Source organism: Ranitomeya variabilis, chromosome 5 (genome assembly GCF_051348905.1).
Source record: "Ranitomeya variabilis isolate aRanVar5 chromosome 5, aRanVar5.hap1, whole genome shotgun sequence".
Classification (NCBI taxonomy): domain Eukaryota; kingdom Metazoa; phylum Chordata; class Amphibia; order Anura; family Dendrobatidae; genus Ranitomeya; species Ranitomeya variabilis.
Genome location: NC_135236.1, coordinates 542120894 through 542137167, shown reverse-complemented (window position 1 = coordinate 542137167; position 16274 = coordinate 542120894). Strand labels below are relative to the sequence as shown.

Genomic DNA, 16274 nt, shown 5'->3' with positions numbered 1-16274 from the left:
TACTTCGCTTCGTGTCCTTTCTTAGGATGCTGCCGCAATAGAGTGCAGGCGCAGCTCCGTAACGTTCTATCTCGTGCTTGACCTCTGTCTGCAGCTCAGATGTTCCTCCTCCTTTCCCTGTCTGCCTGACAGGTTCCTTCTTGGTCTAACCCAGGTAGCTCCCGACTCGATGTTATCGGGTCGAAGCCCAGTCTGCTTCTCTCTGACTTCCTATCCAACCCACCAGTTTTACCCGTGTGTGAGGAGTGCCCTAATAGATAGAAGAAAAGCTCCCCCTGGTGGACTGGAGTGTGAAGTGTAGTGTGTGACTGTGATACCTGGCAAGGTGAACTCCTTTAGTACCATCAGACGTAATATCACTCCCCCTGGTGGAAGAGCGACATTACTGCAATGACCAGGACTCTGGGGCACTGCAACCTATTATACACCCCTTCCAGTTTAGTCAATAAAGTGTCCTTTAAGATCTTATAGACCTCAGCTGGAATACCATCCGCCCCCGGAGCCCTGCCCCCAGCAACACCCGCCAAGGCCGCCTTCAATTCTTCCTCACCAATCGGTTCGTCCAACCACCCACAATCCTCTCTGCTCAACCTTGGCAAATCAATCCCCTCCAAATACCTAATTGTTTCCTCTTTTCCTTTCTCTGCGCTAGAGGTATATAATTAACTGTAAAATTTCCTAAAACTTCCAATATTTGCTCCCCCTGGGTGACCACAGTTCCCTCCTCAGTTTTTATTAAGTAGACATGTGAGGATTCCCGCTGCGTGGAAGCCACTACCGAGAGTAAATGCCCGACCTTTTCCCCTTCTGAGTAGAATGTTTCTTTTTGAAATGCACTCATCCTATCTGCTTTTTGCATATATAGTTGATTGACCTCTACCTGAGCTGCCCTCATACGATTTTGCGACTAATTTGTACATTGGGTACTCAATGCTACCTCCGCTGCCTTCAACTCCTCCAAGACGGCCTTATCCTGTAATCTAGTCTTGGTCTTATGTCTTGAGATATCCCGAAATAGAATTCCTCTCAAATACGCCTTCATAGTATCCCATACTTCATGGCTTTCTGCACTACCTTCGTTGATCATAAAAAACTCCTCAATCTCTGCCCCAACCTTTTCCATGTCCAAGAACTGTAACCAGGAGGGGTGAATTTTCCATCCCGTCCCACCCGATCCCGCCTGATCTACCAACTTCAGAGACACCTGTATTGGGCTATGATCTGATAAGATCCTGGGTCTATATTCCACCTCATGTAGTAGTTCATTAATCCCGTCATTCCCCAGGGCGACATCAATTTGAGACATAGAGCCATATGTAGTCGAATAACAGGAATAAGAATATGTGTCGACATTGCGTACCCGCCATAAGTCAATCCACCCTATTTCTCTGAGATAGTTTCCAAAAGGAGTGTCATTACCATCTCTGCGCAGCAATGCATGGTTACTCTTATCCCAGTGGTCGTTGATTATATTGTTCACATCTCCAACCACAAGAAGCGGAACCCCATCCCAACCACGCATAAGTTCCAATATCTCCTGAATTTTCTTACCAGAGTATGGCGGGGGTATATATAATGAAGCAATACAGATTAATCTATTGAAAATTTTACACACTAAAAATATATATTGACCTTCCTTATCTTTTTTGGCCTCAATCTCTTCAAATGGGGTATTTATATGAATCAAAATTGACACTCCTCTCGCATAATTAGAGAACGTCAAGTGATACGCCTTTCTCACCCATCTCTTCTGCAACATATCAACTTTTTCCTCCACTTAATGGGTGTCTTGCAAGCATATCACTGAGGTCCTCTGTTTCAATAAGTATTGGAATATAGCTGCCCGCTTAGTTGCATCCGCGAGTCCCCTAACATTCCACCTTAAAATATTAACATCACCCCCCATTGCCTCCAACAAAGACGATAATTGGATACAGGTTCACCCAGGTCTCCACCGTTAAAACCCCTACCCCCCCCCTCCCCCCCCCGTGCCACCCCAACTCCCTCCATCTGAAAGTCCAACATCAGTAACCCACTAATTACACTCCCCACCTTCTTTAGAAACTTTTTAAAATCTCAATAGAATGATTCAAATAAAACGAACTTTCTTTCTCTATATGAGATCTGAGTGCGCTTGTTAACAGCCTGGAACTATACCCTTTACCTTCCAACTCTCCCCCTCCCACCACACCCAATATGAACTATTCATTGCGCTGCCGAACACAACACTTTAACATTTGGATGCATTCCATCTGATAACCATGAAACTCATTTAAAGACCAATAAGTAATGAACAGCAAAATTGCAGATCCTCAAAATCAGAGGTGTCAAACTGCATTCCTCGAGGGCCACCAACAGGTCATGTTTTCAGGATTTCCTTAGCATTCCACAAGGTGCTGGAATCATTCTGTGCAGGTGATTAAATTATCACCTGTGCAATACAAGGAAATCCTGAAAACATGGCCTGTTGGCGGCCCTCGAGGAATGCAGTTTGACACCTCTGCTCAAAATTAGTGTTGAGCATTCCGATACTGCAAGTATCGGGTATCGGCCGATATTTGCTGTATCGGAATTCCGATACCGAGATCCGATACTTTTGTGATATCGGGAATCGGTATCGGGATCGATATTAATGTGTAAAATAAAGAATAAAAATAAAAAATATTGATATACTCACCTCTCCGACGCAGCCTGGACCTTACCGATGTAACCGCCAGCTTCCGTTCCTAAGAATGAGCGCTTGAAAGTCCTTAGATGACGTCGCGGCCTGTGATTGGTCGCGTGAGCGGTCACGTGACCGCTCCGCACCCAATCACAGGCCGCGACGTCATCTAAGGACTTTCAAGCGCTTGAAAGACCTTAGATGACGTCACGGCTTGTGATTGGTCGTGTTGCAGTCACGTGACCGCTCCGCGACCAAATCACGGGCCGCGACGTCATCTAAGGACTTTCAAGCGCTTGAAAGACCTTAGATGACGTCACGGCTTGTGATTGGTCGCGTTGCGGTCACGTGACCGCTCCGCGACCAATCACAGGCCGCGACGTCATCTAAGGACTTTCAAGCGCTCATTCTTATGAACGGAGGCTGGTGGTTACAACCAGGGCGCGTCAGAGGGTGAGTATATCAATATTTTTTTTTTTTATTCTTTATTTTACACATTAATATGGATCCCAGGGCCCGAAGGGGAGTTTCCTCTCCTTCAGACCCTGGGAACCATCAGGATACCTTCCGATACTTGGTGTCCCATTGACTTGTATTGGTATCGGGTATCGGTATCGGCGATATCCGATACTTTTCAGGTATCGGCCGATGCTATCCGATACCGATACTTTCAAGTATCGGACGGTATCGCTCAACACTACTAAAAATCATTCTCAATGGGTCCGCACTGTACCAATATTCTTAGCATTAATGTCCAGCCACTGCATAGCCTCTGGATTTTGAAAAAAATGCACGCGGTCCAGCGCCAACACCCTGAGCTTAGCCGGGTAGAGCATCGAATATTTCAAGTCCAGTTCTCGGAGCCGTCGCTTGACTTCACCAAACTTAATTCTGAGTTTTTGAACTGACGCCGAGTAATCCGGGTAGATGGAGATCCGATTTCCGTTTATAGTTAGGCCATCGCTGATCCTAGCCTTCCTTAGTAGGGTTTCACGGTCACGGTAGTTCATCATTTTTGCCAGAATAGCAAAAGCCTGGCGGCAGAGGTCTAGTGGGGACTCTATGAGCCCTTTCCACCGCAAAATGATTAGTGAGGCCATCGTCCCCTACCGAATTTTTAAGCCATGACTCAATATATTCAGTGGGAAAAAAGAGAAGAGAATATGCACACAGTGGGATCAACTTGATGCAATAAATTTTATTTCATTATTCTTAACATCTCTCCATACACAAAGGCAAAACAGGGAGAAACAGACATTTAAAAACATTTAAAAACTAACGAGCTTACCCACATCCCCCCAAAATGCAATAACAAGGATCCATATGATAATACACAACAGATATGCAAGTAATATAAAGGACATGTAAACGTGTTGGCAAAATAACAGCAACAGTACATATAATCAATCCTTTGTGCTGCCAACAAGAGGAGTCCTCACAAACAAATATCTATTAGATCCTAAATGTACCCAATAACTCCAGGTCACATGACGGGCCTGTGGCAAATATACACTATTTAACCCAAAAAGATCAAATACTAAACCAGACAAATGGCTGGTATAGCCCGCTTACAGCCTACCCATATTCCGGCACCCCATATCATACATTACCAAGCACCACGCCGCTTTGCCCGCTACTAAGGAATCAATACCTCATTGATGTCAGAAGAAATAAGCATGCCCTTGAGTCAAATGTGAGTGCGGCAAGCATGCAATAGCGTGTGCACCTAAATGAGGCTGGGGTGTCCAGAAAATAGAGCTAAGACCGGGAGAATCCAAAGAGGGGGGAGGATAGAGGCCCCACACGTATCGACACTGCTAGAGCGTCTTCATCAGGGGAAGGTAGTGGAGGTAACCCCCAGGCTTGCCTTAAATGCGTGAGACATAATAAAAAAAGTATTTAAATCACCTGTGTGGCTGCTGGCGGTATCCCAGTTCCTCGTAAGTGTGTGGCGCTGGGTAAATGGTTCCGGACCTGCGCACACCAATCCTGCCACTGAACACATGCATAGTAACCTATCGGCTCCCGTGTATCGCATGGCATTTAGAAGAAACCAGCGCTGGTTGGTCCAAGATTCATATGGGATCCGTGCGCATGCGCACAGAAATTTGTCAATGTTTAGATGTGCGCACGCCCGGGTTACCACGAAAAGGACGCCCAGGCATGCGTAGTGGGAGCGGCTTGTAAGGCAAAACCTGTGCAAACATGCACAGTTATGCCAGCCCATCATCTCCCAAAAATTTGCATATCAATTGGAGATACCAGCACCGGTTCATTTGAATTTACCGAGGGGCCATATGTTAGCCCATAGATGCAGATAAGTGATGAGTCCAATGTTGTGCTAGTGCGCACGCGCCCAGGTCAACATGGAAAGGACGCCAAAACATACACAATGAAGTCCGATACCCAGTGTGCACGTGACAATTAAATATCACATGCGCACATATGCTGGGAATGTAAAGTATCTTACATGACATCTGTCACAACAGTCACACACAACAGTCTGGTACCACATTCATATCACACATACTGTTCAAGACCTCATGATATGTTAAACTCCTTATATCAATGCCCAAATCTTCCGCATCAAGAAATAAAATATGGGGAAAAGATAAATATGGACCTTATACAACCTCGGGTTTCACAGTATACGCAAATGGACAAGAGGAATACAAAGGATCATAAGATATATGTATAAACAATGGTGGCCAAAGAGAGGTAAGTACAAATCCGAATATACAGGGATGGCTGCCCCAACAGGGGACAAAGGAGTGATAATAAGGATGTTCTTTACCACTCTGTGGGAAGATTCATACAGCCCACTAAAAGGGAAAGAAAAGCCTCCAAAAGGGTGTAATATCAACATGATACAAAATTGGAAACCCCCCCACACACACACAACACCAGCCGGCGGGAGGGGTTTTGTGTATAGGGTAATAAAGATAAATCTTTCCAAGTGGGGCCCGTACACGGGAAAAAAAAAAAAAAAAGGGGGGGGGGAAGGAAAAGGGGAAACAGGGGGGAAGAGAGAGGAGTAGTAGGGTGGGAATCTGCGGCTGGCAGCTAAATACAGGCCAAATAACCATATACAAAGGTATACAGACAGTACATCACTGTCCATCAAAGACAGCCCTTACAGGTACAACAACCATAGGACTAAATGGCCTTAAGTCAACCAATCCCAAAACTATACTTCCAGGGCTAGATCTGTTTTTTGCTTTGTGGTACTTTACATATGTACGTGGTTGATCTCCTGATTATATTCTTTGTGCGGTGCCCGCCTCTTTGAGATTTTTTTAATATATTCAGTGGGATTACTCCCTTCCACTTTTTCTGGCACCCCAATTATTCTCAAATTGTTCCTACGGGAACGGTTTTCCAAGTCATCTGTTTTAAATTCCAGTTCTGCAATGCGTTGGATATATTTCTTTTCCCTTTTTAGAAGTTCAGTTGTTTGGTCCTCCACACTGCCCACACGTTCCTCCACCACCTCAACTCTTTTCTCCACCTTGCGCATGGCAGAGTTAAGGGACATCATTTCAACTTTTAAATCATCCACCCGCAGATTTAATGCTGCCAGATCGAATTTGCAGTATATCACAACAGAAAAGATATTCTGCAGCGTTGGTTCCTCTAAGTTTGCCGGCTCCGCATCCACAGAGGCGCCAGCCTGCACTGGTCTAACAGCAGGTGTTAGGGTTTAATTTCCATGCGAATTCTCCACCCTCACCGGGGGCCTCTGCTCCTCCACTCCACTGAGATCACCATCCCCTCCTCGCCGCTGCCTCTGCGGGTCACTCATTCCTCCAGGCCCCTCACCTTCAGCCTCCATCAGTAGGGCACCCTCCTCCTCTGTGTGAGCGAACAGCTCCAGCCGGGCTATTACCTCAAGCTTCCTGCGGTATGCAGCACTGGCTTTTACCGCCTCCTCCTCTGCCACGGCGCAATCTTGGATTTTTGCGCCCTCCGCAGGCGCCGACTGTTTTCGGCATGGCATCGCCGACCCTCACTCCACGCAACTCTGGATGGTCCCCTCTGCTCACCGGGTACTTCGACACAGCTATGCCCGATTTCAACGTTCGGCGGTGCCTCCAAACGGTATAGCTGAGAGCGGTACAGGGAGATAGATCCGACTCGCGTCTGCTCATATAGCAGGCTAGGCCATGCCCCCCAGGAACGTTTGTTGGTTAGAAAATACAAAGCAAGCCCCTCTTCCACTGCAGCAGAGCTCCAACAGGGCTGGTCACCTCAAGTCCCTGTGTCAACTAGAACAATTCGTAGGATTCGGTCTCGAAATGGCCTCCATGGTCGAATCAGTGCCCAGAAGCCAGCACTAAACAAAAGGCAAATAAAAAAAACTGTGTGGCATTTGCAAAGTCCCACAGCCTGCTCAACAGATGGACGCTGGAAAAGCGGCAGAAGGTGGATTTCTCTGATGAATCATCAGTAGAATTACACCACAGCCGCCGCAAATACTGCAGGAGACCTACTGGAGCCTGTATGGATCCAAAATATATCCAGAAAACAGATACATTTGGCGGTGGAAAGATCATGGTCTGGGGTTACATTCAGTATGGTGGTGTGCAAAACATTTGCAAGGTGGAAGGCAATATCAATAGCCTAAAATATCAATATGTATTAGCTACCTCTTATATTCCAAATCATAAAAGGGGTCAAATTCTGCAGCAGGATGGTGCTCCATCTCATACATCCATCTCTACAACAAAGTTCCTCCAGGCAAAAAAGATCAAGGTTCTCAAGGACTGGCCAGCCCAGTCACCAGACATGAACATCATTGAGCATGTTTGGGGTAGGATGAATGAGGAAGCTTGGAAGACAAAACCAAAGAATCTAGATGAACTCTGGGAGGCATGTAAGACCGCATTCTTTGCTATTCCTGATGACTTCATTAATAAATTGTATGAATCATTGTTGAACCGCATGGATGCAGTCCTTCAAGCTCATGGTAGTCACACAACATATTAAATATGACTCTAATAGCACCACAACTTCATTCACCAATGTTATGCAACATATATTTGTTTTTTAAGTAAATTATTTGTTTGAATATCACATTACTTTCTGTGGGCGACAAAACTTTTGTCTTGCCAAAATCTCACCATTCTGTGTCCATTAACTGATCAATATTTCTGCATTGATGCCAATTTATTTTCTTAACCTAAACCACATTTCAGAGGGTTTCAGCTTTCAAAAGAATCATTTATACAACCAATGGATGAATTTAACGTCAGGTTATAAGCTTTTATTTACATAACATGGATAAGCGACATAACTTCTGTCAGGGAGTGTAGGGAGATGGGAGAAAGTTCCACAAAGTCAGCTATCACTGCAGCCCTCCACTAGTAGGGCCTTTATGGCAGAGTGGTCCAACGGAAGCCTCTCCTTAGTGCAAGACATATGAAAGCCCGCATAGAGTTTGCTAAAAAACACATGAAGGACTCCCAGACTATGAGAAATTAGATTCTCTGGTCTGATGAGGCAAAGATAGACCTTTTTGATGATAATTCTAAGCAGTATGTGTGGAGAAAACCAGTCACTGCTCATCACTTGCCCAATACAATCCGAACTGTGAAACGTGGTGGCAGCATCATGCTATGGGGGTGTTTTTCAGCTGCAGGGACAGGACGATTGGTTGCCATTGAAGGAAACATGAGATCGGCCAAGTACAGAGATAGCCATTCCTGAATGAAAACCTCTTCCATAGTGCTCTGGACCTCAGACTTGACCGAAGGTTCACTTTCCAACAAGACAATGACCCCAAGCACACAACTAAAATAATGGAGTGGCTTCAGAACAGCTCTGTGACAATTCTTGACTGGCCAAGCCAGAGCCCTGACCTAAACCCAATTGAGCATCTCTAGAGAGACCTGAAAATGGCTGTCCACCAACGTTCACCATCCAACCTGACGGAACTGGAGAGGATCTGCAAGGAAGAATGGCAGAGGATCCCCAAATCCAGGTGTGAAAAACTTGCATCATTCCCAAGAAGACTCATGGCTGTACTAGCTCAAAAGGGTGCTTCTACTCAATACAGAGCAAAGGGTCTGAATACTTATGACCATCTGATATTTCTGTTTTTCTTTTTTAATAAATTTGCAAACATTTCTACATTCTGGGGTTTTTTTCAGTCAAGATGAGGTGCAGAGTGTACATTAATGAGGAAGAAAAACTTTTTTTAATTTACCAAATGGCTGCAATGAAACAAAGAGTGAAACATTTAAAGGGGTCTGAATACTTTCCATACCTATTGTATGCAAGGTTTTACAGTACAAGCGAAGTGAATGAGATCCCTGAAGTCTCATGCACACGTTGCTCATTTTTTCCTTGCAGATTTGCAGCAGATTCAAATCTGCATAATGTCAATTCTTGCAACGTGTTTCACCCGTACTAATGAGTGGGGGGAAATAGTAACAAAGGAATGGCAAAAACGTTGCAAAAAAATAAATGTGTTTTACGCAACGTTCTTCATGCAAACACATTAGGATTTGCAGCAGAATTTTCCCCTGCAAATCCTGAATGTATACACATAGCCCCCTCCATTCATTATAATAAGTCCTTGATAGCATCATAAAGAATTTGGGGGTGGGAGAAGATGCTATCAGGTACTGAGCATCTTCCAACACCTCTCAATTCATTACAAGTCCCTGACAGTGTTTTCTCCCACCTTTCAGCTCATTATAAAGGTCCTATGCACCTTACCCCCTCCTCTCTCAATCCCAATAAATTTCAAATCCCCGACAGCATCACAATAAATTGTGAGATGGAGGAAGACACTATCAGAGGCTTAGCACCCTCTTCCACTACCCAATTCACTTTACATCCATATTTCATGTCCTCCTCCCCCTGTTCATAAGTTTATTATAAGTCTCCCTTACTCCCATCCCAATCGCCCACATCCCTCATTGTCCTCCTCCCCCACATCTCATCATTGTCCTTTCCCTCACCTCCATTATTACCCTCTCCATCACTTCCATCATTGCTCTCTCCCCCACCTCCATCATTGCCCTCTCCACCACCTCCATCATTGCCATCTTCACCACCCCATCATTGCCTTCTTCCCACCTTTATCATTGCCCTCTTCACCTCCCTCATCTATGCCATTTCCACCACCCCCATCATTGCCATCCCCACCATTCTCATCATTGCCCTCTCCACCACCTCCATCATTGCCCTCTCCACCACCCCAATCATTGCCCTCTCCACCACCACAATCATTGCCTTCTCCCCACAACCATCATTGCCCTCTCCACCACCTCAATCATTGCCCTCTCCAGCACCTCCAGCACTGCCCTCTCCAGCACCTCCATCATTATCCTCTCCTCACCACCTCCATCATTGCCCTCTCCACCACCTCCATCATTGCCTTCTCGCCCACTTCAATCATTGCCCTCTCCACCACCTCCAACATTGCCCTCTCCACTACCACCTTCATCAATGCCCTCTCCACCACATGCATTATTGCCCTCTCCACCACCTCCCTCATTGCCCTCTCCACCATTCTCATCATTGCGCTGTCCCCCACATCCATCATATCTCTCTCACCCACCTCCATCATTGCTCTCTCTCCCACCACCTCTATCATTGCCCTCTCCACCACCCCCCAAATGTATTTTTTTTTTTTTAATCACAGCACCACTCACCTTGCAGATTCTCCTGCAGCCACAACATCATCGTCACTGGCAGCATCCTCTCTCTGATACAGGCAAGCGCTCAATGTCACCCAGCCGCACGGCTGTGTGAGACAGGAAGTGCCAGAAGGAAACAGAAGACAGATCTCTGGGGGGCCCATGGCCAGATTGCCCACATGTGCGGCGGGCAGGTAGAGATCCCTGCAGCTCTGCTGCCTACAGGAGAAGATAGCAGTTGAGCGGAGCTGCAGGGATTGCTACCTGCCCACCACACAGGAGGGAAATCTGGCCATGGGTCCCCCAGAGCCTCGGGGATGGAAAAACAGGTCAGGTTACCCTCATTATTAGCCACCCTACAGAGGCCCCCCTCCACCTTCAGGCCCCGATGCAGCTGCATCGGCTGCATCAACAGTATGCCCACCCCTGGTATGTGCACAGTCCTTGTAACATGCCTGTATGTGCTGTCATACTGATTTCATTGGGTAACATAATTATCAGAATATTCTACCAAAAGGCATTGCATGTGATGACACCCACCATAGTCATGTGAACTGTATCTGTCATGAGACTAAACCAAAACAATTGGTGTGTAAACCCAATGTAATCAAGCTATTCTAGTAGGCCAAAATATCACAACTAAGACAACTTCAATCTAAACGCTAATTGTCCTGATAATATTTCAGCAAAACACTGGAAGTGCAAAATCACCAGAAAATAAAAATCTGCAAGGATCGAGTGGGGTTTTGGATAGTATCTTCACATTTGTTATATTGTTCTTTGTTGTTACATTTTAGTCCTGAATATGCCCAAAAATCCACCACCCGTGAACATGGTCATAGAAGTCAACTTCATATAAAATCCAAGGTGAATGAAAGACTACATTTTCCGACTCATATTTAGGGGTAATGTCATTAAATCGAACGGCTATTACTTACAGCCATGTCTGAAAATTATACATTTATTGGGTAGAATAACAACCTTGTCAACATTACTGTCTATATTCCCACTTGATGACAATTGCGATGAACTTGTAGTATCACATTTTCATTCCAAATCAATAGCAGCGGAGACAGTATGGTCATTTATTATAGCTTTTGCACAGAGAGCATAAGAACGCATCAGAGCAAGGAAATAAGACATTATGAATTAAGTAATGCCCTACAATAATACCGATTATCAAACAAACAGCTGGCAGGAGAAGGGCACCTCCCATATGCATGGGTTTCATTGTTAATGTACCGCACCTTAGACTGATCATCTCCATAGTTTTATATATTAACCACTGTAGTGACTTACCTGTAGTGTTCCAGCTGTGAGGCTCTTATTTCTGTGAATATCTAGATTCCTGGGAATAAGCTTTCATTGTGGCACAGCAGATATCAGGGGAAAAATGAGGGGTGGAGCAGTGCTGTCAGCAAGCCTTGTGTTATATTCTCCTACGGAGATCCAGAAGCAGACAGTACTCCAGAAGTCTGGCCTCTTACATATTTTGTATCACAGCAGGGTGAATAATCTGCAGCCTCCGTCATACACATCAAATGATATTACGTCACTTGCTCAATATAAAAATGAAACAGGGAGGGAAGGAAGAACCTGTTGTCATACAAGGACACCTATTCTGACTGGCATCTGATATCTAAAAAAAGGAATATTTATAAAATATAATTTCCAACAGCTTACAAGTCAGTAAAATATTTGCATTTCCTAAGTTGTTTTAGGATCCGGGGTGTGTAATGATGCCTGCTCCAGAGTGCTCTGTCTTTACATAGAAGAGAATGTTTCCCAGAAACCATATTTCTGATAAATTAAAGTATTAACGTAGAGGGAGTAGTGCATACATAAAACACATGTTTCCACTAATTCCTGAGGATCATTGCTGAGTTCTTGGGTTTGACTAAACAAACAGTTTAAAGAAAGGTCTTACACATTTGTTTAAAATCTAAGGCCTCTCCTTAGATTAGACTTGTGGGGTCTAACTCTCAGCATCCTGCCTATCAGCTGCTTAAAATGTCGGCAACTGCTTGCCCTTAATTATTTACTAGGCACAGCTCTGTACTATTAGTAGTTACTGCGCCTGGTATTCCCGTATACAACAGCATTGTTGTGTTAAATGTAATAGTAGTTGCTGACACTACTATAAGTACAGAGCAATCCCAGTGGTAAGCAATGAAGAGGATGCAACACTTTGCCACTGAAGTCGGGGTCCCATTTCAAAAATGTATTAGTGGAAAAGCTAAATCAGTCCATTATCAGTATAATGGTGTGTCCTAAGAATTAGTCATAGTCATCAATTTTAAAGCACTGGACAAGTAGTGTAAGTAGTGTAATGTCTACGACTTTAGTTTTTTACCTGTTACTAATATACAATGAATGCCTCCATTTTCACATACATACATAACAAGCATACAGAGATGCATACATACATATGTGGCGCCCCAGGGTCCTGGTCGTCACAGTAGCATTGCTTTCCTCACGGGGAGAGTGATACTACGTTTGGAAGCGATAAAGGATATCTTTTATCAGGTAACCACCATACACACAACAAGTTCAAACTCCAGGCCACAAGGGGAAGCTTTTGATCCTAATTTCTAAGTGACTCCCCTATACAGTGCAGACCAAAAGTTTGGACACACCTTCTCATTTAAAGATTTTTCTGTATTTTCATGACTGTGGAAATTGTACATTCACACTGAAGGCATCAAAACTATGAATTAACACATGTGGAATTATATACTTAACAAAAAAGTGTGAAACAACTGAAATTATGTCTTATATTCTAGGTTCTTCAAAGTAGCCACCTTTTGCTAGGATGACTGCTTTGCACACTCTTGGCATTCTCTTAATGAGCTTCAAGAGGTAGTCACCAGAAATGGTCTTCCAACAATCTTGAAGGAGTTCCCAGAGATGCTTAGTACTTGTTGACCCTTTTGCCTTCACTGTGCGGTCCAGCTCACCCCAAACCATCTCGATTGGGTTCAGGTCTGGTGACTGTGGAGGCCAGGTCATCTGGCGTAGCACCCCATCACTCTCCTTCTTGGTCAAATAGCCCTTACACAGCCTGGAGGTGTGTTTGGGGTCTTTGTCCTGTTAAAAAATAAATGATGGTCCAACTAAACGCAAACCGGATCGAATAGCATGCTGCTGCAAGATGCTGTGGTAGCCATGCTGGTTCAGTATGCCTTCAATTTTGAATAAATCCCCAACAGTGTCACCAGCAAAGCACCCCCACACCATCACACCTCCTCCTACATGCTTGACAGTGGGAACCTGGCATGTAGAGTCCATCTGTTGACCTTTTCTGCGTCGCACAAAGACACGGTGGTTGGAACCAAAGATCTCAAATTTGGACTCATTCAGACCAAAGCACAGATTTCCACTGGTCTAATGTCCATTCCCTTGTGTTTTTTAGCCCAAACAAGTCTCTTCTGCTTGTTGCCTGTCCTTAGCAGTGGTTACCTAGCAGCTATTTTACCATGAAGGCCTGCTGCACAAAGTCTCCTCTTAACAGTTGTTGCAGAGATGTGTCTGCTGCTAGAACTCTGTGTGGCATTGACCTGGTCTCTAATCTGAGCTGCTGTTAACCTGCGATTTCTGAGGCTGGTGACTCGGATAAACTTATCCTCAGAAGCAGTGGTGACTCTTGGTCTTCCTTTCCTGGGGTGGTCCTCATGTGAGCCAGTTTCTTTGTAGCGCTTGATGGTTTTTACCACTGCACTTGGGGACACTTTCAAAGTTTTCACAATTTTTCGGACTGACTGACCTTCATTTCTTAAAGTAATGATGGCCACTCGTTTTTCTTTACTTAACTGCTTTTTTCTTGTCATAATACAAATTATAACAGTCTATTCAGTAGGACTATCAGCTGTGTATCCACCAGACTTTTGCACAACACAACTGATGGTTCCAACCCCATTTATAAGGCAAGAAATCCCACTTATTAAACCTGACAGGGCACACCTGTGAAGTGAAAACCCTTCCCAGTGACTACCTCTTGAAGCTCATCAAGATAATGCCAACAGTGTGCAAAGCAGTCATCAAAGCAAAAGGTGGCTACTTTGAAGAACCTAGAATATAAGACATAATTTCAGTTGTTTCACACTTTTTGTTAAGTATATAATTCCACATCTGTTAATTCATAATTTTGATGCCTTAAGTGTGAATGTACAATTTTCATAGTCATGAAAATACAGAAAAATCTTTAGATGAGAAGGAGTGTCCAAACTTTTGGTCTGTACTGTATATATTGTGGTTTGGAGGGAAACAGCAGATTCAGATTCAGATTCTGTGAGAGGCAGAGGAGAGAGCAGACCGATATAGAGTGTCAGAAGGTCTGAAGGGGCCGTATAGTCTGAAGTACTACAGCTCCTGGAAAGAGACATACAGAAAGCTGAACATTGTTCACTGAGCGTGAAGGAGAGCGAAGCACAGGAGAGTAACATCAGGGGAGACCAGCTAAGGCTACGTTCACATTTGCGGTCAGCGCCGCAGCGTCGGGCGCCGCAGCGGCGCCGCATGCGTCATGCGCCCCTATATTTAACATGGGGGCGCATGGACATGCGTTGTGCTGCGTTTTGCGCCGCATGGCCGCAAGCGTTGGACGCAAGAAACGCATCAAGTTGCATTTTTTTTGCGTCCAACTTTCGGCCAAAAACGACGCATGCGGCGCAAAACGCAGCGTTTTAGCGTGCCTTTTGCCGCGTTTTTGTTTGCGTTGTGCGCTGCGGCGCCGACGCTGCGGCGCACAACGCAAATGTGAACGTAGCCTAAGAGCAGGCTGCCACCCTCTGAAGTGCAGATAACCGGTAGCCGGACCACCGAGGTTGTAAGGGACTCTATGACTTACAGCAGAGACCGGCAGGACAGCTGAACTGCAAGTTACCTGTCCGCCACACACACCTGAGACACAGTAACACATAGAGCCCAGGGTGTGATAGAGTCCCTGTAAAACGGCTCGAGTTACCTGTCATGCAGGTATTGTCCTATCCTATAAGGGGGACAGAGAGAAGAATTGTGAGGACATTATCTGAAGCTATAGGCAATAAGGGACTACAACACCACCGCGCTAGAGGAAGGCTTTTAACTCCACCTGGTAAGGGGGACTCTGGATTCGCTTCCAAGCCGGCCGGACCCTGCATGCCCTGTGATCTGGTACCCTGGACTGTGGTTGCCTGAAGTCTTTAGTAAACCAGGTAAAGAGACTGCAAACCTGTGTCCTTGTTCTTTACTGCGCCAGTCACCATCTTCCATCTACACACCGGGAGCCCTGGGGATACACTTCACCTGTGGGAAGTTATACCATCTAGCTGCCATAACATAACCCCAGAGGACCCCTTAAAGCATCGTCGGTCCCCACTGACCGAATACCACAGGTGGCGTCACAAACATAAACTCTATTCACTAAATCCCTTTAAAGACTTCCCCCCTTTTACATGGGCACCCAGGGCCACGGACCGGGTCGCCACCGTGACATCCCCCTGTGAACACCGGACCCGCTACCGAATACCTCATGGCCCTGGCGGGCGACTCATCTACACACACATATACAGTACATACATACATACATACATACATAGATACATACATACATAAAATAGTGACATAGGGATGGGAGAGGATATTTCACGATTTGAAGGGGATTGTATAACTATATTGCATGAACCAATCCAACCTAAAAAAGCAAATTTTCAGAATAAGAATTTTACACACTTACATAAATATTTGTTATTTCCTCCTAAAATAAAAAGCATCTAATAAATATTGATTTTTTTTGTGGATTGTTGTTCATGGAAAAAGAAATAAGGCATCCCCAGAAAATAAGCCCTAACCCATCTTTTGGAGCAAAAAATAATATAAAATCCTGCCTTATTCTCAGAGAAACATGGTATTACGTCCCTGTCCCACAAGTCCATTCCTCTTTTAATACATGACAATATCTGACTCACCATAGAAGCAGCTTATTGACA

At 44.9% G+C, this 16274-nt stretch overlaps 1 protein-coding gene across 4 annotated transcripts in view; it reads right to left on the bottom strand.

Annotated features, from left to right (window-relative positions):
* The window catches only part of FGF1 (fibroblast growth factor 1), a 308763-nt gene that overhangs the window by 219963 nt on the left and 72526 nt on the right, over positions 1-16274 (bottom strand). For 3 of the 4 annotated variants that reach the window (XR_013215831.1, XR_013215830.1, XM_077265843.1), the window contains exon 1: positions 11608-11832. The exons of the other annotated variant lie outside the window; for it this stretch is intronic. The gene's annotated coding sequence lies outside the window, so the exon portion shown is untranslated. Of the gene's footprint in view, positions 1-11607; positions 11833-16274 lie in introns of those variants that run through there. 4 annotated transcript variants of the gene reach the window in all.